Source organism: Ochotona princeps, chromosome 4 (assembly GCF_030435755.1).
Source record: "Ochotona princeps isolate mOchPri1 chromosome 4, mOchPri1.hap1, whole genome shotgun sequence".
Classification (NCBI taxonomy): Eukaryota; Metazoa; Chordata; class Mammalia; order Lagomorpha; family Ochotonidae; genus Ochotona; species Ochotona princeps.
In genome coordinates, this window is record NC_080835.1 from 40,456,839 (window position 1) to 40,479,909 (window position 23,071).

The 23,071-nt window shown below is 45.6% G+C and overlaps 1 protein-coding gene across 4 annotated transcripts in view; it reads left to right on the top strand.

Annotated features, from left to right (window-relative positions):
* PLEKHA7 (pleckstrin homology domain containing A7) overlaps window positions 1–23,071 on the top strand; it is a 211,446-nt gene that overhangs the window by 94,640 nt on the left and 93,735 nt on the right. The window lies entirely within an intron of this gene.

The following is a 23,071-nucleotide window of genomic DNA, read 5'->3' on the forward strand; positions in this document are numbered from 1 at the left end:
TGTGTGTAGGCCTTGAGAAATTCTCTCTGTTAGGTAGTTTATGGATGACATCTTCCCGGACTCCCACAGTACAGAGCGAGATTGTCACTGGATCCCACAAGCATCTTAGCTCCAGGTTCTGCCTGAACAGAATGCTTGCCATCAAAGCAATTTAACTCTTGAGTTCAGGTGGGTTCTGAGACTGATAATGACTCCATGCCTAATCCATCAGCCTCATGATTGCAGGGAAGAGCGAGTGAGAGCCTGGGGAACAAGCTGCAGACAGCTGCAAGAAGAAAACAAGCTCATCTCCTTGCCGGTCTTTGTCAAGGCCTTCTCACCCCTGGGCTCACCTTCCTGTGCTGTGTGGGGATGAGTTTCTGTCCCCCACCCCCTTGCCCCTGCCACCCTGTGGAGGAAATACTCCACGCATGGATGGGGAGGACAGAGGTTCCCGCAGGTCCTGTCCTGCAGGTCTTCGGCAGCTAGCTCCACTCTACTGTTCCATGGAGCTGTGTGTTGGAGAAGGCAGCTCAGTGTGGGGAGTGATGCGGCCCAGGTGGCTAACAGGGAAATTACTAGCTCTGTATTCTAGGTTACCGTGATCTTTACGGAGACATAGAATTTCCAAATTATTTCCCTCACCATGGAGATAGTACAACTGCATTACATCAAAGGATGATAGAAAATGGGGGGTACCTGTATTTATTGTACCTTAATTCATTTTTTTTAATATTTTTGAGGCAGCAGGAAATAATTTCTATTTATTTTAGATAAGTGTGCATAACTCAACACAAATTGAACAGGATCCAAATTGAATAGGATCCAAATTGAACAGTGATAAATCTTTTAATCTGTGCTTTTAGTTGTATTGCATACATAATCTTAACTTGGAGGGAAGCAGGAGAGGGGAAGAGAGAGAGAATGAAAGAGACAAAGTCTTCCATTCACTAGTTCATTCCCCAAATGGCCACAACTGCTGGAGTTAGGACAATCCGAAGTCAGTAGCTTCATGGATCTCACTCTTGTGGATGAGGGGCCCAAGGACTTGACCATTCTCTGCTGTTTTCCCAGGTGCATTAGCAGGAAACTGATCAGAAGTGGAGCAGCTGAGACTCAAATTGGTACCCATTTGGCATGCTGGCATCACAAGACAATGGCTTGCCTATTACACTACAATGCCAGGCCCTGATTTTAACTTTCTCAGCAAAATTGCATTATCTTTACGTATCTAAACATGTATATGTTGTTTCAGAAGGTTTAGAAGTTCTTTGCAAGCATTATATGTAAAATAGATTTATGAATTTTGAGCCCTATATAAAGGAGAACAAAATATGAAATTAGTGATATTATAACATATAAAGGATGATTTTTATTTTATATGCTTTTCTTTAATTTCTAAATTTTCTTCAAATGAGAACTGCTTGGAGAAATTTGCAAAAAATATCTGAAATCTTAGAATTAGCACTTATTTTTTCTTAAGTGTTGCATTCCTTGGCATTTTATAAACATCGTTGAGATTCTGCTATCTATACAATGGGGCGCTTGCCTGGTTTCCATGCAATGTAAGCCTTCATTAAGCTCAGACTCTTTGGAAGCTCCATTCTTAAGGGCTGTACCATATTCAATCAAGCAGAAACACCATATTTTGCTTAACCATTCCCTGATAGTTAGACAATTAGGTAATTTCCAGTTTTTCACTGTAAAAATAATGCCATGATGAACAATTTAGAAAATAACATTTTAGTGTCTATCTTGGGAAAAAAAGCAAACCAGAGCTTAAAGACACTATTTCCCAGGAATGAGTACATTGTAGGCACTCAGCAGTTGTTTGTGGTCAGTCAGTGGAAGGACGTGAGTAAAGAGGTGATTTCAGTAAGTGGTGACACGAAAGAAAAATGAACATTTCAAGGCAGCAAAGACCTGTTGAGAGACCCCAAAATGAGTTACAGAGTCTAAACCTGTTTTGGAGGGTTCTGTCATTTCGACTGAGAAAACTGGACAGCAGGGATGTAGCAACACCCCATCTTTGTCCCAGCATGAGGCATCGAGCAGCCGCAGTATCTTTCCAGGCCCTGAAGGCTGGGGCAGAAGGACAAAATCCTGAAGCACTGGTTGTGTGTTGGCTGATGCTGTGCTGCCCAAGTAAATGGCTGCCAAAACCAGTTTAATTGGTGGAAGGCTGGAGGGGTGTGCTTGGCTTGATTCTCTCTGTTTCCACCTGGAGTGCTCCATCATTTGGACCTTTTCAGAACAGCCTGTCTTTGAATTTGAAGTTGTTGGCGTCCCCATTCCTTCCACTGTGTACTATTTATATGACAAGAAGCACAAACCCAGGCCTTTCCACCTTCTCACTCACAGCCTACACAGAAAGAAAGGAAAGCAGCATTTTTTCGGAGGCACTAATCCTTGAGTGTTGGCAACAGAAAAATGAAAAATGTTCTCATGTTGATGTCTGTGTGGTGTCAATGGGTTGTGAAGAGTCACCAAACTACTGAACTACTGAGCTGCCAGGCCCAGGCTAGCTTTCGGTTTTTAGCAGGGTGCTCTGGGGAAGAGGTTCCTCACTCAGTACCCGTAGCATACATCCCAAATGTGTCCTTTGTCCGTTTGTTCATTGCATTCACTCTTTCATGCATTCATTCCATTTGACTCACTTCAACTATTGATCCCCTAACATTCAGTGCCCTGCAGTGTTCAGTCTGCAGTAATAGAGTGAGACTGAGCCCCACTTGCTTCCTGTTTAGGCTGCAGTTGTAGTTGTGAACAGTTAGCCAGTCTGAACATAGAGGGGTCTAAACCCATGAATTAGTGACTTACATCAGTATTGGAAAAGTAAAGGAGCAGGCTTTAGGCTGACTTTCATTCATTCGTTCATAAATTATACTGAGACACAGGGCTGCCATTCACTGGTTCACTCCCGAATGCCACTGGGTCTACACTAAACTGCATCTGGAAACTCAGTCTGGGTCTCCTGCATGGGTTACAGGGAGACAGCTACTTGAGCTATCACCTACTACTTCCCAGGGTATGTGTTAGTAGGAAGCCTGGTTGGAAACAGAGATGGAACTCCAATCCAGCCACTCCCAGATGGGATGCAGGCTCCCCTAGTGGCATCTTAACCACTGTGGCAAATGTCTGCTCCTCTTCAGTTCTGGAATACTCCCAGACACCCTGAAAGAAGGCAGGGACTTTCCAATCAGGGTCTTAACCACTATGTCAGTTCCCTGAACCTAAGCTGGCTTTTGACAAAGACAGCTAAAACAAGACTGTGAAACTAATAGCTTTTTTCTTTTTTTAATTTTCCCACCTCTGTTTTGAACTCTTCTTACCCCCTGCTCCCAACTTCTCAATTCTAAATATTAGGCTCTCATCTTATGGGAATAATAATGTCAGTGAATTCAGGGACTATGAAGTGTTAATCATCAAAGTCCAGCTAATTGTTTACTTTGAGTCCAGATATTTATATGACTTATCTCAATTCTCACTTCCTCTAATAGGTAGTATAATTATCTCCATATTGCAGATAAGAGAACTAAAGCTGGTAAAGGTTAAGTGATTTGCCCTGACAGTTCAGCTCATAAACCGCATTTAAATTCAGGTGGAGTCCATTCAGGGCTGGCTGTGGTTTAGAAGACAAGCTGGTCCAAACAAGATGCACACACATGGTCCCTAAGGCCCAAAGAAATGCACATTGGAGCCATAATGAGGTGCAACATCACACACGTTACAAGATCTATGTAGAACCCAGCAGGTGCATGAAGCCCTATAGATCCTTTTGGTTCTTGGATGTCTGGCGGGATTCCTCCAAGTACCAGAACTGTTCCGTTCTGTGTTCAAAGCACCAGGGCATAGAACATAAGCACTATAATGACAGGGCAGTGCAATTGATGAATGAAATGGCTGCTAAGTGACTAATGGACCCACAATGTGGACCCGCTGCTTATAGGAATGATTCACAGTGGGATGGAGCAGCATGGTGCTGTAGTTCATCTCACTGTCTACAACAGGACACATACACTTATAGCAACTGTTTGAAACTTACCACTTAGTGTTTTTCAGACTGTGGTTGATAGAGAGTGTCTGAAATAGCAGAAAATAAAATTGTGGCTAAGGAGGAAGAAGCTGGAATGAACAAGGGCCAGTGTGGATGTGGTGAAGTCAGAACACTAACTGATACATTACATGTAGGAATACAAACTAGTAGGGCCACTTTGAAAACTAGTTTGCGAGTTTTCAAAGTTTTAAGCAGAATTACCATATCACTCATGAATTTCACTTCTAGGCACACATGCATGAGAGCAGAAAACATATGTCCACACAGAAACTTGTATAGAAATGTTCATGGCATTTTTCATAATATCCCTGAAGAGCAAATAACCTTCACACAACGGAACATCGTCTGGCAATAAAGAGGAAAGCATTATTGACATATGGTGTAACAAGGATGTGAATTGAAAACATGCTAAGGGCTGGCACAGTCACAGAGCAGGCCAATCTTCTACCTGTGATCCTGGCGTCCCAAATGGGTGCTGTTTCTAGTCCCAGCTGCTCCTCTTCTGATCCACCTCCCTGCTAATTGCCTAGGAAAGCAGCAGAGGATGGTTCAAGTCCTTGGGCCCTTGCACCTATGTGGGAGATGAAGCTCCTGACAAGTGGCTCAGACCAGCCAAGCTGTGGTCGTTATGGCCATTTGGGGGAGTGAACCCGTGGACGGAGATCTTTCTCTTTCTTTATCACTCTCTGTAACTCTTTAACTGTTTCAAGTAAAATAAATATATCTACAAAAAAAAAATAAAGGAAAGAAAACATGCTAAGTGAAACAAGCCAGTACGAATGTGATGTTCCAGTGATGTGGAGTGTCCAGAATAGGAAAATCTGTGGAGAAAGAAGGCTGGCTTGGGGTGAGGAGGTGATGACTGAAGGGTGTGGGGTTGCTTTTTAGGGCAATGAAAGTGTTCTGGAATTTGTTGGAATGATAATTAACTCTGAATATCCCAAAGATCGCTGCATTATGCACTTTAAATGGGTAAATTGTTTGACATGAGAGTTCTGTTTCAATAGAGCTATTACCACCCTTTCCCTCCCTGAAAAACACATGCTGAGAAGGGCCTTGTTTACTCAAATAAATGAATTGCTAATGGTAGAATTTAGAGGAGAACAGATTAACCCCATATAGGTTTTGTACACTTTTGGCTTATGTTAGTTTGTTCTCACTAAAATTAAATGGATTAAGTTTAGCACAAAATTAAATATTTAGTTCCCAGTTGATTGGTTGGTGGAGCTGGAAGTGAGTTCTAGAAGTGATTTTTTTCCCATCAGCTGTCTGCTCTCCGCTCCCCCCATATGTCGCTGAGGGATATGCATTGCTTTTTATAAGTAGGGAGCCCAAACTAAACTATTTCATAAAATACGTATTCCGATGGGTTATGTGCAATGAACATCATCACATGCATGTGTTACGCCACTTGTTAGAAAAACAGTGCGCGGGGCCGGGAAGTGAGTTAGGTTACAGGTGTTTGTCTATGGACTGAGCTAATGTCAAAACCGAGCCACTCCTTGAAGCCTCCTGCTGTTAGCCTCTTGCTTCTTTCCTGCCACCTGGGACTGTCCCAGGACCACCAGGTTGTTGATGATCACAGTGGTATGTGCAACTTTATTTGTTAGGGCAAGGTGATTTGGGAAGGTGAGGTGTAGTTGTGTCAAGTCAAATAGGAGTGAAAAGAAGCCATGCGGTGGAGTGTCTGTGCTCTTAGGTAATGTGTTCCATTTTATTGTCCAGATATAATTGCTTATGCCAGCATTTCATAGTTCACTTGAAACCTAGTAAAACACCTCATGAAAGTTACAGACCTTAGCAAAATGAGATCTCACTCTAACTCCCTTCTTTCTACCTGTGCTAAGAGCACACTGGAACATGCATATGTTTTTCCTAACAGGATTTATACATCAGCAAAGTGAAATTTATTGAGATCCAGCTGCATGTTTCAGGGCAGAATTGGCTGTCGTGCAATCAGAAGAAAGCTGAGGATTTACAACCTGTGAGCGGCTTAAACTAAGCAAGTTTTTTTTCCCATTACACATTAAGTTGGCAACTCAGAGCGTGGCCTGGATTTCACTGGGCTGGCAGGTGGCTTCAAGGCCTGCCTGTGTACTCTAAGGGAGTGTGTTTGCCTGCAAGGAGGGTCCAGGTTCCTTCCCAGTGCAGGGGCCAGTGGAGAGTGAAGGAAGGAGCAGCCCCACTAAGTTCCTGCCCCACCCCATGAGCTTACATGCCATCTCCCTACTATCACCTGGGACTGCTATGAGCAGGCCTGGAGCAGCCTGGTAACCATGGTAGAGAGAGATATCCCAGAGAGCAGGGTTCACTGCCTGCTCTTCTCACTCACAAGGGCTCTGCCTTTGGGGAGCAGCACTGAGCCCTCTTAGGAGTTTCCTAGGGGCCAACACTCTGGCCTGGTGGATTAAGCCACTACGTATAGTGCCCAGCATCTCATATGGGTGCTGGCAAGGCTCAGCTGCTCCATTTTCAATCTAGCTCCCTGCTAATGTGCCTGGGAAATCAGCATAATACCGCCCATGTGCTTGGATCCCTGCACACACATCCAAGACCAGGATGGGATTCCAGGCTCCTGGCTTCAGCCTGGACCAGCCCTAGCCATTGCAACCATTTGGGGGAGTGAAAGGGGATGGAATAGTCTCTTTCTTTGCTCTCTTTCTGTTATGTTGCCTATCAAGTAAAGTTAAAAATCTTTGAAGGTGTCCTAATCCACAACAGAAATGTTACTATCTGCTTTACACGTTACTGATGACCATAGATTGAAAGGCCTACAGAAAGTACAGTGTTTGAGACTTCTCCAGCCCTTGGCAAAAGTCATCACTCTTCCCCCGGCCCCTTTTCTCCTTTGTGGCCCCTCTCCTAGACCTGATTCCTACACTGGGTTAGCTGGGAAATCATCCAGTTTTTCCCACTCCCAGTCAGAAGGCACCTGTTTGTATTTTTATTCAAATATTTTTCTTCCACCTATTTTTATGCTGAATAAAGTATTCTGGATTGAACAAAACCCTCTGAAACAAACAAAAAAACCATCTACTCCAGATGAACACTGCGATAGAGATTCGTGCACTGGTGAAAGTTTCTTGGCTGTTCTCGTCCTTTTGTTCCTCCATTTAGAAATTCATATCAGTTCACAAAGACTGAGGTCGTGACTGGCTTCACAATGCGTTTAGAGATTCAGAGCTGACAGCTTTACAAGTTGGTGCTTTCTAGTTCTTCTTCCGTGTTGGCCTTTAAAAGTGCTTGATTTTTGTATTTTTTTTCCCCAGGAGGAGTTCATGCAGGTCAGGGCCTAGCAAAGGTTAGACGTTAGGATATCCTTTGGGTGATCCTGACGACTGTGACAGGCAGAGCTGAATCAGGTAACAAGGAGGCCAGCTGGAGGTGGGGAGGGAGAGGAGCCTGCGTGTGCCCGAGACAATTCATGGGCAGGTAGACAGGGCTTTGTTAGTTCTTGTTTTTCCATTTGTGTTTAATTTATTTCAAAGTCAAAACAGAGACAGACACTGTCATTTTCACTGGTTCACTCTTCAAATGCCTAAAATGGCTGGGACTGGGCCAGGCCCAAGCCAGGAACCCAACTCCATCCAGATCGCCCACATGAGGGACAGGGACCCAAGTACTTGAGCCATCACCTGCTACTTCTCTAGGTGTGAGTTTGCAGGAAGCTAAAATTAGAAAGGGAACTGGGACTCGTACCAGGCATGCCAGTATTGGGTGTAGATATCCCAAGTGACATCTCAATTGCTGCTCCAAACATCTGCTCCTTCCATCCTTAATTCTTTTTTTAAAAAAAGATTTTTTTATTTTTATTGCAAAACCAGATGTTTAGAGAGGAGGAGAGACAGAAAGATCTCTGTCCTCTGGTTCACTCCCTAAGTGGCCACAGTGGCCAGAGCTGAGCCGATCTGAATCCAGGGGCCCAGAACCTCTTCCGGGTCTCCCACGTGGGTGCAGGGTCCCAAGGCTTTGGCCCGTCCTCGACTGCTTTCCCAGGCCACAGGGAGGGAGCTGGATGGGAAGTGGGGCTGCTGGGATCAGAACCAGCGCCCATATGGGATCCCGGCACTTTCAAGGTGAGGACTTTTGCCGCTAGGCTGTCACGCCAAGTCTCCCCTTCTTAAGTCTTTCAGGGAAAAGTGAGCAGGGTAATAATACTCGCTGCTATTATTGATGGCTTTGCTGTAGCTATGTTACAGCCGCCATTGCTGCTCAGAATGCTCCCAAAGTAGGCCTTGTGACTTTTGTTCCCAAGTGAGGAAACGAAATCTGAGAGGTTGAGTCACCAACGCAAAGTCACACCAGAGTACAAAGACCACTGTAGATGCAAGTCTGAACTTATGCCATCCTAGAGTTTGTTAAAAGCACTTGAGGAAAATGAATCTGACTTTTTGAATTTTGTGACCGAAATAAAAATGACTGAAATCCTGTTCTTGATCACAGTCAAAATCGACTTGGCATTTTTATCTAGTTTTGTGATGCTTGATGAAAGCTCCAGAGGAGTCTGTGGCATTGGAGTTGATAAGAGGCTGGGAGGGTGGGCTTTGAGAGTATCAGGTCAGATCTCATGGCTCCACGGAATGGAGCCAAAATATTGGTGAGCTCTGAAAGTCGTCCTCACCTATGATTTTTTGGTAACATTTCATGGATGTTTTCCTTTCATTGGTCAGAGGGGAAGAAATGAATGATCCTAGTCAAAATTTCTATTGTCTTTGCCAGAGAGGAAGGAAGTCTTTGGGTCGTTGTCATGGTGACGTCTGAACACACCATAGAAGTGGGGAGTGATTGACACCCCAGCCTTGAAATGAGCATTTATCATCTTTCTCCTCCCCGTACTCCCCACGAGGCTTGCCACACTAAACTGCACGTTTCCTTAAAGACCTTAAAACATGCGTTAGAGCCAAATGTGCTTGCGCACAGGAACGCACGGGTAAGAGTCATAAAGCCTGAAACCCGTTTCTAATTGCTTTGTGTTCTCCAATCACAATGGCATCTGTGAGGTGCTTGTGAAAACTCTTGGAAAGTAATTAGGAACTAGCAGCCTTTCACCGGGCACAGTGGGACTGTGTGCCAGCGCCTCCCGTTCACAGGCACACCGGAGCTTTTTCTGATCCACCTTCTCTGGGGTCGGCTCATTGAAGGCTGCAGTGTGTACTTAATGCATGGCAACTGTGGACCCCACCATTCACCCCCAGCCCTCCTCCTGTACCCCATCAGTGTGCTGCAGCCAAGCATGCCTGCTTCCATGACAGCACAGCCAACCAGAGGAGTGTGCCTGGCTCCGGGGTTTGTGCATGGCATGACTGGGGGCAGAGAGAATGATGCTGCGCACCTGGGTGATGTGCTTTGAATTTTCAGAGCTCTATCTGCTGGTGAGTCGGGAGATGACAGGATGATGGCTGCCACCCCCACCCTGGATGATTGTTCTATGACCTTTCATGTAGAGTGGCGTAGTGACAAATAGTGACACATTTGCCACCTGAGAACCCGGCTGTGCCCCTTACCTACTCTCCTTTAACCCGAGTGAGAGATGTGGCTTCTGCCATCAAATGACAGTGTAACGTCGATCTCTTTAGGCCATTGTGTGGTGTGAGATGATGCTTTGCCAGATGTCAGTGCTTTATAAGCTTTAATTTGAATTCATTTGGCTCTTCATTGAGTCCTTCTGGCATACCAAGCTCTGTACTGGAGAATCAGAGCCCATGGCGAGGCAAGACAGCAACATCGATCAGAATGAAGCAGTCAGAGTTGCGATGTCAAACTCAATCCAGCCTTGTGTCAAGGAAGGCTTCTAGGGGGAGGCAACACTTCTCGTAAAGGACAATTAGAAATTAGCCGTAGGGCCTGGCGCCATGGCCTAGTGGCTAAAGTCCTCGCCTTGAACGCCCCGGGATCCCATATGGGTGCCGGTTCTAATCCTGGCAGCTCCACTTCCCATCCAGCTCCCTGCTTGTGGCCTGGGAAAGCAGTCGAGGATGGCCCAATGCATTGGAACCCTGCACCCGTGTGGGAGACCCGGAAGAGGTTCCTGGTTCCCGGCTTCGGATCAGTGCAGCACCGGCTGTTGCGGCTCACTTGGGGAGTGAATCATCGGACGGAAGATCTTCCTCTCTGTCTCTCCTCCTCTCTGTATATCTGACTTTGCAGGAAAATAAATAAATCTTAAAAAAAGAAATTAGCCGTAGAAAGAGAGTCATAGCCTTCAGGAAAAGAGGACAGCGTGTGCAAGGGTGCTGAGACACACTTGGAGCGTGGGGGTGCTGTGGGGCTGGTGCACCCTGAGCTCGGGGTGGATAAAAGGCGGCGTTTGCAGTCCTTTGCTTAGTCGTTATCCAGCAGATGTGGGCAGCTTGTGGAGGATTTTAAGGCAAGCAGCAGCAGAATTTGTAGGTCTGTGACTCTTACAGGTGGCTGTGGGGTGGGTGAGATTGTGGAAAGTGAATTGGGAATGCCTGACTGGGTTCAGGGATGGGAGAATGATCTTGGGGACAAATGTAGGTATCCCGTTGAGAGTGGCTATGGGGTGAAAAGATGGCGTTGACTGCGACATGAGATGTATACTTGATCAGGTCCTGTGGGGGGTGGGGTTAAGAGGTAGGATGACTTTCAGCACTGCAAATGGGGTTGCTGTTGGCATTTTGGGAGGGACAGGGTTTCCTTGTGCAGCGCAGTGTTACTAAGTCTCCTGGGCTTGGTGCTCAGTCATGGCTTGTCCCCTTCAGCTGTTGTGACAACAGAAATTCTACTGCCACTTTTCTGTATGCCCCTGGTTTAAAACTGCTACATGGGGGCTACTGAGATGGGAGGATGGAAAGAGTTTTGTCTTGGAAGGTGCTGGTTCAATGGTACCTGGAGGATGATGTCCTACAGGTTGTTGGAGTTAGGGATCTGGAGCCTCAGGGAGTGGGGCAGCACTGGAGAGGCAGCCCTGGGCGTGAGCTTCCCCCAGCGAGCATGTCTGTGCGTTTGCAAGAAAAGGCCCAAGAGGCTGCAAAACTGGCCAGTGTCCTGTTTGATCTTGTAAACTTGGGAAGGGCTGGTCAGAGTGCAGAGCAGGAAGGGGGAACTGCTGCTTGCCAAGGGCAAATGATGTTTCCAAGTTTCTCTGTTAATTCTTTTTGGCCCAGCAGGAGTTCCATATGAGGCTGAGGAGAAGTGGATTTTGCCCCTTTTGAGGTAAAGGCCCTTTGAATATCCTCCTTTGTGTTCAGTGAACCCAGAGTCTCAGTGACCGGGTTGTTATTCCTGCTACCTTGGTGCATTCCTGAGGAAGCCGTACACAGTTTGATTTTTTTTTCCCCTGCACTGGCACTTTTTTCCCCTGGTGCCCTCTGCGCTCCTGGTTCACTGATTAATGGACACTTGAGGAATTGCAAGGAGGCATTTAGCATGCATCAGATACCATCACTAGCAGAGAAAAGGACTCACTGAGCTCGCTCCCTGCTGTCTGTGTGTCTCTCCGCTGACATGATTTGGTGCTGGGGGATTGAGTGTGAATCAAGAATAGCAGTTTCAATGTGTAATTTGGAGTCAGTGGTGTGCAGCCATCTCCAGAGCAGGAGGAGCTGGAGAGGTGGCTCGTGCACGGTCAGGAGGCTTTACCCCCCACCCCTGTTTCCCTTCATGGCCTTCTACAAAGGTAGGAGGTGTTCTGGGGTAAAGATGACCAGCAGCGTGCTGGTTTCCAGCCAGTGCCCATGCCACAGTCCTGAGCCTTGGGAGGAGAACTGCTGACTTCTAGAGGATGGAGACCCTAATAGAAATAGCCTGTACTCTTAAGCTCTCATCCTGTGTCCCAAGTTTTCTTCTTGCCTTGGAAATGTAAGGAATTGATTTGGGCATGTTGTCTTCAGGGAGAATGATCTAACCTTTTCTTTGAAAGATTTATTTGAAAAGCAGAGTTAGAGAGAGAGAGATTTTCCATCTTCTAGTTTATTCCTCAAAATGACCACAACAGCCATGGCTGAGCCAGGTGGAACCCATGATGCAGGAGCTTCAGCTCCGCCTCCCACGTGAGTGCAGGAATCCAAGGACTTGGATCATCCTCCACTGCTTTCCTAGGAGCATTAGCATGGAGCTAAATTGGATATAGAGCAGCCAGGAATCAAGCCAGTGCCAGTATGGGATGTTGGTGTTGCAGAGAGTGGCTTTGCTCACTATACTACGTTGCCTGCTCCATGATCCAGCCTTTGATTCCATCCATACTCAGCTTGTAGCCTTAATTTATCTAAGCCTCAGTTTCCTCTATGTCAAATGGAAATAATAATACCTGCTGGGAGTGTAATAAGGTATGAGCTAATGTCTGCAGAGTGCCTGGAATGTCATTTGATATGATGTGATGTGTCGTCAGTTTGTCAGCGTTCCTGTTATGGATGCCTCCCCTTTATGTGGCTCACTACCCACTTCCCAGCTTTGCAGAAGTCTGGCAGCTGATATAGGGGGTCCCTTTATTAGGGAGGTGAGGAGCTGCATGGCTTCTTGAGAGATAAGGAAGCTGAATCAAAGCATCTGCCCCATTTACCCACCCCCGTGACATTGGCACCATGCAGAAGGCATTTGACAGAGCCACATGCCAGATTGCGATTAACACCCAGTCTGACTCCAGACTCAACACTCTTCTTGCTGAGGTTGCTGTGGCCTTTCTCTGTCCCCTCCTCTCTCCCATCTTACTGTGCCTGCACCAAACTGAAGAGGACAATGCTAGAGTAACGGCAGACCCTGCAGTCAGTGATGTATTTACTGGAAAGCCCAGGCCTGGGGCACCGGGGGTCAGGTACATTCTTCCTGTCTGTTCCCTGAACTGGCCTCCCTTCCTGAATGGGCATTGCCAGGAAATTGAAGAGGAAGCTTGTTTGGGTGGAGGTTCCCAAAGCCATGCCAGGTTGCCCCATTCTAGAGATGAGGTAGGCAGAGAGCCCCACCCTGACTGAGTGTCCTGAGTCCTGTCCCCAGCAAGGTGGTGAAGTGGTCCCCTGCTCTGGGCTGTAGTGGGTGCTGGGCTGGGGAAGAACGGAGTCCGTCGGGCCCCTGGCAGCCTCTCCATCACTGAGCTGTTGGGCCTCGGAGTCCCTGGGTTCTTAGGTCTACGGCCAGAAGACTCAAGGAGAGGGGAGGGCCTTCGGGGAGGGCCTTCAGGGAGGGGACTTTGCTCTTCAGGAGACCCTGGTGGGGTACGGTTCAAGGGAGGCCCCTCCCTTTGGAATGTGACTAGGCCACTCAAATGCCCTCCCTCATGCATAGCTTTATGTCTCTGTGTGAACACCTCTTGGATGGCCCTGGCTGCTGGGCACAGCTGGCATGTCTCAGTTTGTAGAGTAAAATGCTAAGTCAAGCTTATGTTGGCCACTCACTCCTCACTGCACACCTGTGAATGAGCTCATATGCCAATCTTGGTCCTGCTCTTGGCTTCCTCCTCTGGCATCTCCCACCTTACACTGTGGCAAAGTTACCAGCTGTGTCATCCCTGTGCTGGGACTAGAGTCCCCAGCCTCCCTGCTTACCACTTGTTCTGTGTGGAGGGCGATACTGAGAACAAAGGACCTAGTAACCTCCATCTGTGGGATGTCAGAGCTGGAACGATGTCAGCTTCAACCTTTTCCCCATTTCACAGATGCAGTTGTTGAGGCTCAGAGAGGAGACATTTCGTAGGAATCCTTCATCTCTCTGTAATGCATGGATTTCGGCTTCAGTTTCCTAAGATGATAGTACCTTGTGTTGATGGTATAGCAATGTTAGAGGTGCTGCTGGTACCTGCAAACATCTTGAGCAGTTACAGCAGGAGAAAGGTGGGAAATGATGACTGAGTTTTTCCTGGAGTCCCAGTGGTTTGTTACGGGACACTGGCCTTAGTGGACATTATGTTGAGGGGAGGAAGCTTGAGGAGCAGAGTCCTCCTGGGTAGGGCAGTGTCCTCATGAAAGAGGCTTGAGGGTGCTTCTTTGTCCCTCCCATCATGTGAGGATGCAGCTTGGTGATGTCACCTGAGAGAATCAGCTCTCAGCAAGCATCAAGTCTGCCAGTGTCTTGCTCCTGGACTTCCAAGGTGTCTAACTGAGGAGTGCATGTGTGATACTTAATAATTATAAAAACAGGCCCAGTCCCATAACTTAACTGGTTAATCCTCTCTTTGCAAGCTCTGGGATCTCATAGGCCGCCAATTTGTGTCCTGGCTACTCCTTTTCCACCCAGCTCCCTACTTGTGACCTGGGAAAGCAGTAGAGGATGGCCCAAAGCCTTGGGACCCTGTATGCATGTGGGAGACCCAGAGGAGGCTCCCGGCTCCTGGTTTTGGATTGGCTCAGCTTTGGCTGTTTTTTTTTTTCTGTTTCTTTTTTTATATTTTATTATTATTATTATTATCATTTTATGATACAGTTCCATAGGCTCCTGGCATTTCCCTTATCCCCTCCCCAATTCCCCCACCACCAACTTCCTTTATATCTTTACTAAAATGTAGTTCTTCATACACAGTCATATGTCCATCATTGCGGGCATGGACAATGGCAGAGAGTCCAGCATCCTATTGTCAAGATACAGTGAACAGTTTCATTGTAAGTCCATCTTTGTCTGGAAGCAGAAATGCATACTACATTGTATCCTCACATCTGGATGTTAGTCTCCATTTCACAGCTACTGTACATCCCCTCAAATGAAAAGTTATAATACAAAATCAACAATAGAAAGAAAAATAGGAATTTACAATGCCATAAAGTTAAATGACGTGTTACTAGATATGACAGTCTCCATTACACAGTTACTATACATAACCTTGAATGAAGAGCCACAAAACAAAATCAGCATCAGGGAGAAAAAAGAAATTAACAACACCATGAATTTAAATAACATGGTACTAAATGACTAACGTGTAGCTGAAGAAATGAAAATCAAGAACCTTCTTGAAGAAAATGATGCTACTGTATGATCTACGAGTCATTGAATGATTTAATCAGAAGAAAGTGTTTTGAAGAGGTGAAACTAACAGAAAACAGCAAAACCCATGTGATATAGTTTCTGCTGATTTTGGTTGGTGAAGTGTCTTTTTCTAGACAATAAATAGATGGGTTTTGTTTTTTAATCCAGTCTACTAATCTATGACATTTGATTTAGCTTAAGCCATTTACATTCAGAGTTTAATAATGTGGATGGTACTTTGGTCCTGTCATTTTAGGAATGGGTTGTTCATTGGTTTAGTCTTCTGTTGTCATTTTACTGGGATGTTCTTCCCATTTGCCTTTGGTTTTGGTAGGTGCTATTCCTCTTCTCTGTCAAGAGAACATCTTGAAATATCATTTGTAGGGCAGGTTTGGAAGAGGCAAATTCTTTTAACTTTTCTTGACTGTGGAAGAATTTTATTTCATTTTCAAAGACAAAAGAAAGCTTTGCTGGATGTGTTATCCTAGGCCGACAATTTTTTGCTTTTAGAATCTGGAATATGTCACTCTATTCTCTTCTGGCCTGTAGGGTTTCCTGTGAGAGGTCTCCTGTGAGTTTAATTGGCATTCCTTTATGTCAGTTGATTTTTTCATGAGGACATTTAAGGATCTTTTCCTTATGTTCAATTGAAGAGAGTTTGATGATCATGTGTCTTGGTGAAGATCGCTTTTGATCAAGCCTGTTGGGAGTTCTGTGCCCCTTCTGGATGTTGTTTCCCAATTCTTTCTCTAGATTCGGGAAATTTTCTTGTATTATTTCATTAAATACATTTGCAAACTCAGCTTCCCTTTCTGCACCTTCTGGGACTTCCATAACTCTTATATTTGGCCTCTTAATAGTGTCTTTCAATTCTTGAATACTTTTTTTGGCCTGATCCAGCTCTGCTTCCAGCTTTTTGTTTGCTTCCCCCTGATGACAGGAAATATCTTCCAATTCTGAGATTCTTTCTGCTGCTTGCTTCATTGTATTTTGGAGACTCTCCACTGTACTCTTAATTTGCTCTACTGTGTTCTTAATTTCTGATATACCAGTCTTGATTTGTTTTATTGCTCGCTTAAATTCTTTGAACTCTTGTATGTGTTTCTCATTTTTTATCAGAAGCTTTAAAATGAGTTTTATGGATTCTGTGTCCCCCATTTTCTCGATGTCTTCCTCAGTGAACTCTGAGGTTGGCATGGGGTTTTGCTCCTTTGCAGGGGAGTTTTCAGTAATATTCATTGTGCCTTTGTCTCTTCTTTTGCTCTTGGTCATTGTGCTTCTGGTTAGCAGAGTCTTCTCCTTGGGGCAGGTTTCTAAGCTGTGTCACCCACTGGTCTACAATGTGATTTTACTTATTGCAGTTGGTACACAACTTTTTCCTTGCAGCCACTTCTGCCACTCCCTCCAGTGAGTTCCCAGTCTGGGTTCTTATGTTAGATTTCCACCATGGTCTCCACAGCCCCAGCTCCTGGCTCACCACTCTCCACCTCCTGTGATACCGTGCTGAGGCTGTACCATTGTCTCTGCAAACTTTCTCCCACTTCCGGTTGGAGCAGGTCCCAGGATTAGGGAGACACCAGGTGTCCTATATAGCTAGGTTGTTGGTGGTGCTGACCTAACATCCAACAGGTGCTTGTCAGAACCTGTTGGATGTTAGGTCTGGGTGCCACACGGACCTATTTTGGCCGGTACGATGCCACAGTCTGTATTATTTTCCTGCGGGACCAGTGCAATCCACGGAACTCAGTGAGTTCTCATGAGCTCAGCACATGCGCAGTTCACTGTTGTCCCCTGCTGTCCTAAAGCTATTGCCACACTGTACAAAATGGTGCCTGACATACTACTACTAGAGTTCTTGATCTGCTGGTCATCAGGTCTGAGGGCTACCCAGACCTGTCTTGGGTGGAACCTATAGGATGCCACGTTGATGCAGTTCACTGAGTCGGAAATGAGTTCACTCCTAGCTCAGCGTATGCTCAGTCCTTTCCCTTGCCTTTGCCTCCTTACACAAAATGGTGCCCAATTCAGCTCTAGAGGGCTGATTGGGCTGTAAAATCCACCCTGTTCTCGCACTGCCCATCTGGGATCTGCTGCTCTGTCTCTGCTCCTGGTCAAATCAAACGGACCAGCAGGATGGCAGTTCTTTGTCTGGGTTCACCTCCCAAGCTCCCAGTGAAAGTCCCTTCCCACCTGGTTGCTGGTGGAGTTCCAGCTGCTGGTGGAGTTCAGATTGTCGTTAGCTGAATGCTGCTGGAGTATCAGTCACCGCAACACCACACCATTGTGTCCACAGCTTTGCTGTGTCGGTCAGTCTCCAGGTACCCCTCTGCTGCTGTTCTGTCCTTTCCTATTTCCTGCAATGTGTCCTCTCTGCTTCATCTTGATTAAATGTTTTTCCGTCCATTTAAATGTGTCCTTACCCTATTCCGCCATCTTGATTCTCCCAGCTTTGGCTGTTTTAACTGTTTGGGGAGTGAATCAGCAGATGGAAGCTCTTTCTCTCTGTCTCTCCTCTCTGTAAATCTGCCTTTCCAATAAATATAAATAAGTCCTTAATAATTAAAAAATGATAAAAGAAAACACTTTATAAGTTCATGAAAAATGCTTGATATGAAAGAAAGACTGCATGGCTTTCAAATTTTTAGCACCAAAATAAACTTTAAAATAATTTTGGTAGGCAAAAATATATGAGGGTGAGAAAGAGAAAAACAGGCATACGGACAGAGAAGAACTCCCTTCTGCTGGATTACTCTGTGAATGCTTACTGCAGCAAGGCCCGAGTCAGAAGCTTGGAGTTGAGTCCGGATATTCCACGTGGGTGGCAAGAACCCATCTGTTTGAGCTATCACCACTACCTCCCTGGACTGCACTGGTGGGAAGCTGGGGGCTAGAGCTGTGGAGGAAACTGGGCACTCTGATGTGGGATGTGTGTCTTCACTGCTAGGGTAAGCATCTACTCTAAACTTAACCGCTTCACTCCTTTTTCCCACAAGCTATTGAAGTTCACTCAGATAAAGGTCTTTTAAGACCTAAAGCAGCCTCATTTTATGCCAGGTACTAGGGAGACAGCCACAGGCTCTCAGTCATGCATTTATATAATTATCATAGCCAGCAGTCACACTGATCAGGGCCTTGGTCCAGGGGCTGTTCATCCTACCCAAGTAACCCAGGCCTCTTTTGACTTGCATAATTGCCAAATGGTGTGTTTCATAGATCTGCAGACTGGCAGAGTTGGAGAGCACCATACAGTTGTTATCTTGGCAGATTGCTGGCCTTGCCTTTGCATTCTTTTATTACCCGGATTCTTGCCAGATGTTTTTCTTTTGACCCAAGCCTGAGGATTTGTACCAACAGGAAACATCCAACCAGTTTGACGTCGTCACAGACCTCTCTGTGACCTTGTTCATGCTTGGTTCCATGAAACACGTGCCTCCACCACTGAACTTAGCCCATCCTGGCCCTCTGAGGGCAAATGGGATCCCTCTGCTTCTTCGTAGTCCTTCAGAGATGATTGCGGTGGTTGCCTGGAGTCTCCCCAGCCTGCAGCATTCTGGTTCCTCCAGTGATATGGCTTGGTGCCTGAGAAGTGTTTGGCTGTGCTGGCCTGCCTCTCTTAGGCTTGGCCCAGCCTTCTGCTCTGGCCTGCAGGGCTGGTTCCCAGAAGTGGTCACAATATCTTGATGGGGACTGATTGGCCCAAAATTGAAAATTATTTTACCTCCCTTGTTTTGGGCTCTCTGCTACTGAGGCTTAAGTTCCCAGCAGTCTCTAGAGCTTCCTCACCCTGTTGACTAATTGGGTTGGTAGTCAGCCAAAGCTGCTAAACTAATAGAATTTTTTTGGAGTTGCCATAACAAAATTTAATGGTTTAAAATTAAAGAAACTTATTCTCTTACAATTCTGGCAGTCTGAAGTCCAAAATCAAGATGTCAGCAGGGTTGTTTCCATTCCATGTCTTCCCAGTTCTTTCTTTGTGGTGGCTGCCAGCAGCTCTACTTGTTTGATTTTTTTTTTAAATAAAGATAACATACATTTTCTATGAACTTATTTTTATATATTTAAAAGGCCAAATGAGAGAAAGATCTATCTTTTATCACTGGTTCATGACCCAAATGCCCAGACAGCTAGGCTGGACCAGGAGCCAGGAATTCCCATCATCTGGGTTTCTCAAATAGATGACATGGACCCAGGTAACTAGAACCACCTGCTGCCTCCAAGGGTGTGCATTAGCAGGAAGCTGAATTGGAAGCAGAGGTGGGAACTCCAAGGAATTCCAGTAGAGGATGCTGAGACCCCAGCAGTAACTCTCCCAGCTGCATTGCCACACTTGCCTGTGCCAGCAGTTTTGGGTATACTTGGCCTTCAGCTGCATCACTGGCTCTCCAGCTCAGTATGAATCTTCACATGGCCTCTTCCCCAGGTGGATTTTCATACTCAAGTCCAGGCTAATATTACTGGATTATTTTGTAATGTCTTTTGACAGCGCACAGGGATTCCCATGTTTTTCATGTTTGTGAAATTAGTCACGTGGGAAGATAGATTTTGTTTAAGACAGGAAATACAAGTTAAAACAATATATGAGTTTTTTTTTTAATTTTAATCTTTGTTTTCAGGAACCTAGTGTTAATTCATATTTCAGTGACTTCAAGCAATTCTCTTAACTCTTTAACTCCTTTTAAGTCTCAATTGTCTTATCTTTCAGCCCTGAGACTTTTAAAAAAGATTTATTTTATTTATTTGAAAGGCAGAGTGATAGAGGAGAGACAGCAGAGGAGAGAGAGAGAGAGAGAGAGAGAGAGAGAGAGAGAGAGAATGAGAATGAGAATGAGAATGAGAATGAGAATGAGAATGAGAATGAGAATGAGAATGAGAATGAGAATGAGAATGAGAATGAGAATGAATCTTCCATCTGCTTGCTAGGTCACTCCCCAGATGGCTGCAATAACGGCTTGGGCTAGATTGAAAGCAGGAGACAAGAACTCCATCTAGGGTGTCAAGAACTCAAGCATTGGCCGTCTTCTGCTGCCTTTTCAGTTGACTTGGCAGGGAGCTGGATCAGAAGTGGAGCAACCGAAACTCAACCTGGTGCTCTGATCTGGGGTGTTGGTGTCACAGCAACAGCTTACCTCACTGTGTCATGACACTGGCTCTGGTTCCAACCCTAGAACTCTTTTTAAAATAAGTATTTATTTTTGTTTATTTGAAACGGAGAGAGAGAAGCAGAGACGAGCAGAGATACCTTCAGTTCACTGGTTCACTCCCCAAATGTTGGCAACAGTTGGGGCTAGGCCAGGCTGAAGCCAGCAGCTTAGAACTCGATTCAGATCCCCTGTGTGGGTGGCAGAGACTAAGTGCCTGAGCTGTTCTTTCAGGGAGCGCATTAGTAGGAAATGGGGTCAGAAGCAGCACCGGGACTCGAACACAGGCACTCAGTAGAGGATGTAGTGTTCCAGTGACTTTTAACAGTCACGCCACATGGCCACCCTTAAAACTTCATGCTGTGATTTCTGGAAAGCAAAAGTTATCCTCGGCATTAAAACAGATCTCAAGCTGACATAATAGATTGAGACAAAATAGATACGACTCTTGCTTAAAAGAATTGCTGCCATTCACAGATCTCGAAATCGGAACAAAACTCTGTCCTGTCGTTTACCTTTACAGGGTACAGACTAAGCTGCTACACACCTCTCCCTCTTCCTGGTTACTCACCTTCCAGGTGTGAGACACTGTGGGCTTGGCATGCAGTTAGCTCTCAAATATTTGCTACATGAGTGAGCGAGTACTAATGTCATGCACTCTCTTTCAATCATTCTCTTAATTTAAAACAAAAAATCTTTCAAAAGATAGGTCTTCTCCAGAATAGTGCTGTTGGTGCAAGACCAGGGCCTCGGATGCCTGCAGATACGTACCAGATAACAAGGAAGCAGCCTGTGTTTACACTCTCCGATGTGCTTTTTGAAACAGCCAGACTCCTCTGTTTATCTTTTGTTTTCACAATCCTGGCTGAAACATGGATACAAAGGGATTCTCTACTGTAAAAAAAAAAATTAGAAATGTGGGAGTGATGACAAATACCATCAGACATTCCCTCTCAACTCTGGGAATCAGTAGGGAGTGGTGGGGAATAGGGGGTCTAGTGCTGCCGCATAGTTTGTTTTTCTAAGATGGACTGGATTTTTAAAATGTTTTTTTCTATTTGTAAATGTTAACTGAATTTCTAAAATCTGTGTAGCACAAATAAAATTAGTTTTTAAGATACAGTGGTTTCCAAGTCATTCATTTAAAATCTCAGGTACAGATTAGGTAAATTGGCATATTGGCACAGGGCATGGACTTCTGGGTTATCTCAAAGGGCTGGTCTAGGAATTTTAGGGGGAGCTGTGTATGGAACGGGCTGCCTCTGACATACTTGCCTGTAAATATGGAGAAGACCAAGACATGTAAATGTAGATCATACATGTAATTTCATCGTATTTAAAATTTTTCCAAAACGATGTGTGCATTGGCACGACATGGTAACCTAGTGGTTAAAGTCTTCACCTTGCACATGCTGGGATTCCATTTGGGTGCTGGTTCTAATCCCAGCAGCCGGATTTCCCATCCAGCTCCCTGCTTGTGGCCTGGGAAAGCAGTCAAGGATGGCCCGAAACCTTGAAACCCTGCACCCGTGTGGGAGACCCAGAAGAAGCTCCTGGCTCCTGGCTTCAGGTTGGTTCAGCTCTGGCCATTGCAGTCACTTAGGGAGTGAATCATCGGACAGAAGGTCTTCCTCTCTGTATATCTGACTTTCCAATAAAAATATGTAAATCTTTAATTAAAAGATGTGTGCATACTTTAAAACATTTTTTTGGAAGATTATTTTATTTGTATTTGAAAGGCCCAATTAACAAGAGAGGAGACACAAAGATCTTTCATTCACTGATTCACTCCCCAAATGGCCACAGCGGTGGAGCTGGGCCAGTACTAAGTCAGGAGCTTCCTCCAGGTTTCTCACTGGGCTTAGGGGCTTAAGCACTTGGGCCATTCTTTGCTAACCTCCTCAAGTGCATTAGCAGGGAGTTGGATCAGAGCAGCTAGGACTTAAACCCAGTATTCCATGGGCCCAGCGCGGTGGCCTAGTGGCTAAAGTCCTTGCCTTGAATGCACCAGGATCCCATATGGGCATCAGTTCTAATCCTGGCAGCTCCACTTCCCATCCAGCTCATTGCTTGAGGCCTGGGAAAGCAGTCGAGGAGGCCCAAAACTTTGGGACCCTGCACTCATGTGGGAGACCTGGAAGAACTCCTGGCTCCTGGCTTTGGATTGGCTGAGCTCCAGCCATTGTGGCCGCTTGGGGAGTGAACCATAGGATGGAGGATCTTCCTCTCTGTTTCTCCTCCTCTCTGTATATCTGCCTTTCCAATAAAGGTAAATAAATCTAAATAAATAAATAAATAAATAAATAAATAACACAGTACTCCTGTATGGAATGCCAGCCTGGTATACCACAGTATCATCTTCTGCATGAAATAACATAAATGCAGACACCAGAAAGGACATACAGGAAACTGCTCAAGTTGCTTCTGGTATTGATGTTGAATTGGAGGAGAAATGGCTTTTGGTTTGTATTGTTCCGTAACACTGCAACTCTTCAGTGATTTTTGGAAAAGATGCAAAGACATGTTGGGAAGTGTCATTGCTGTAAGAGAAGTATGAGTCTTCAGTGATGAGAGAATTGAGAAAGGAAGAAATAAGTGGCCATCTGTGGTCAGCATGGGCTGCTTAGCTGAGAAAGGGTATTGGAAGATGGACACATAGGGAGGAGGACAGCCGGAGCCCCAAGTCCAGGGATAGGAAAGGAGCAGGTGGACGGGTGAGCATTGTACATGTCAAGAGTACTGGGAAGTGTTGAGCAATAAGGAAACATCAGCACTGAGGAGCCAGGGAGGGTGTGTGGAGGAAGACAGTGAGAGGAGAGCTGGGCTTCCGCGAGATGATGTAGCAACAAGGAAGGGAGCTGGAGGCAGGGCGAAAGGGCTGCAGCCTCTCTGTGGCCTCTGCTGGCTCCCAGAGAGCTGTCATCAAGCCTTGCTAAGGTGTGTCTTGGTGAGCCAACAATATACTCTACAACTCATGAGTAAGCTG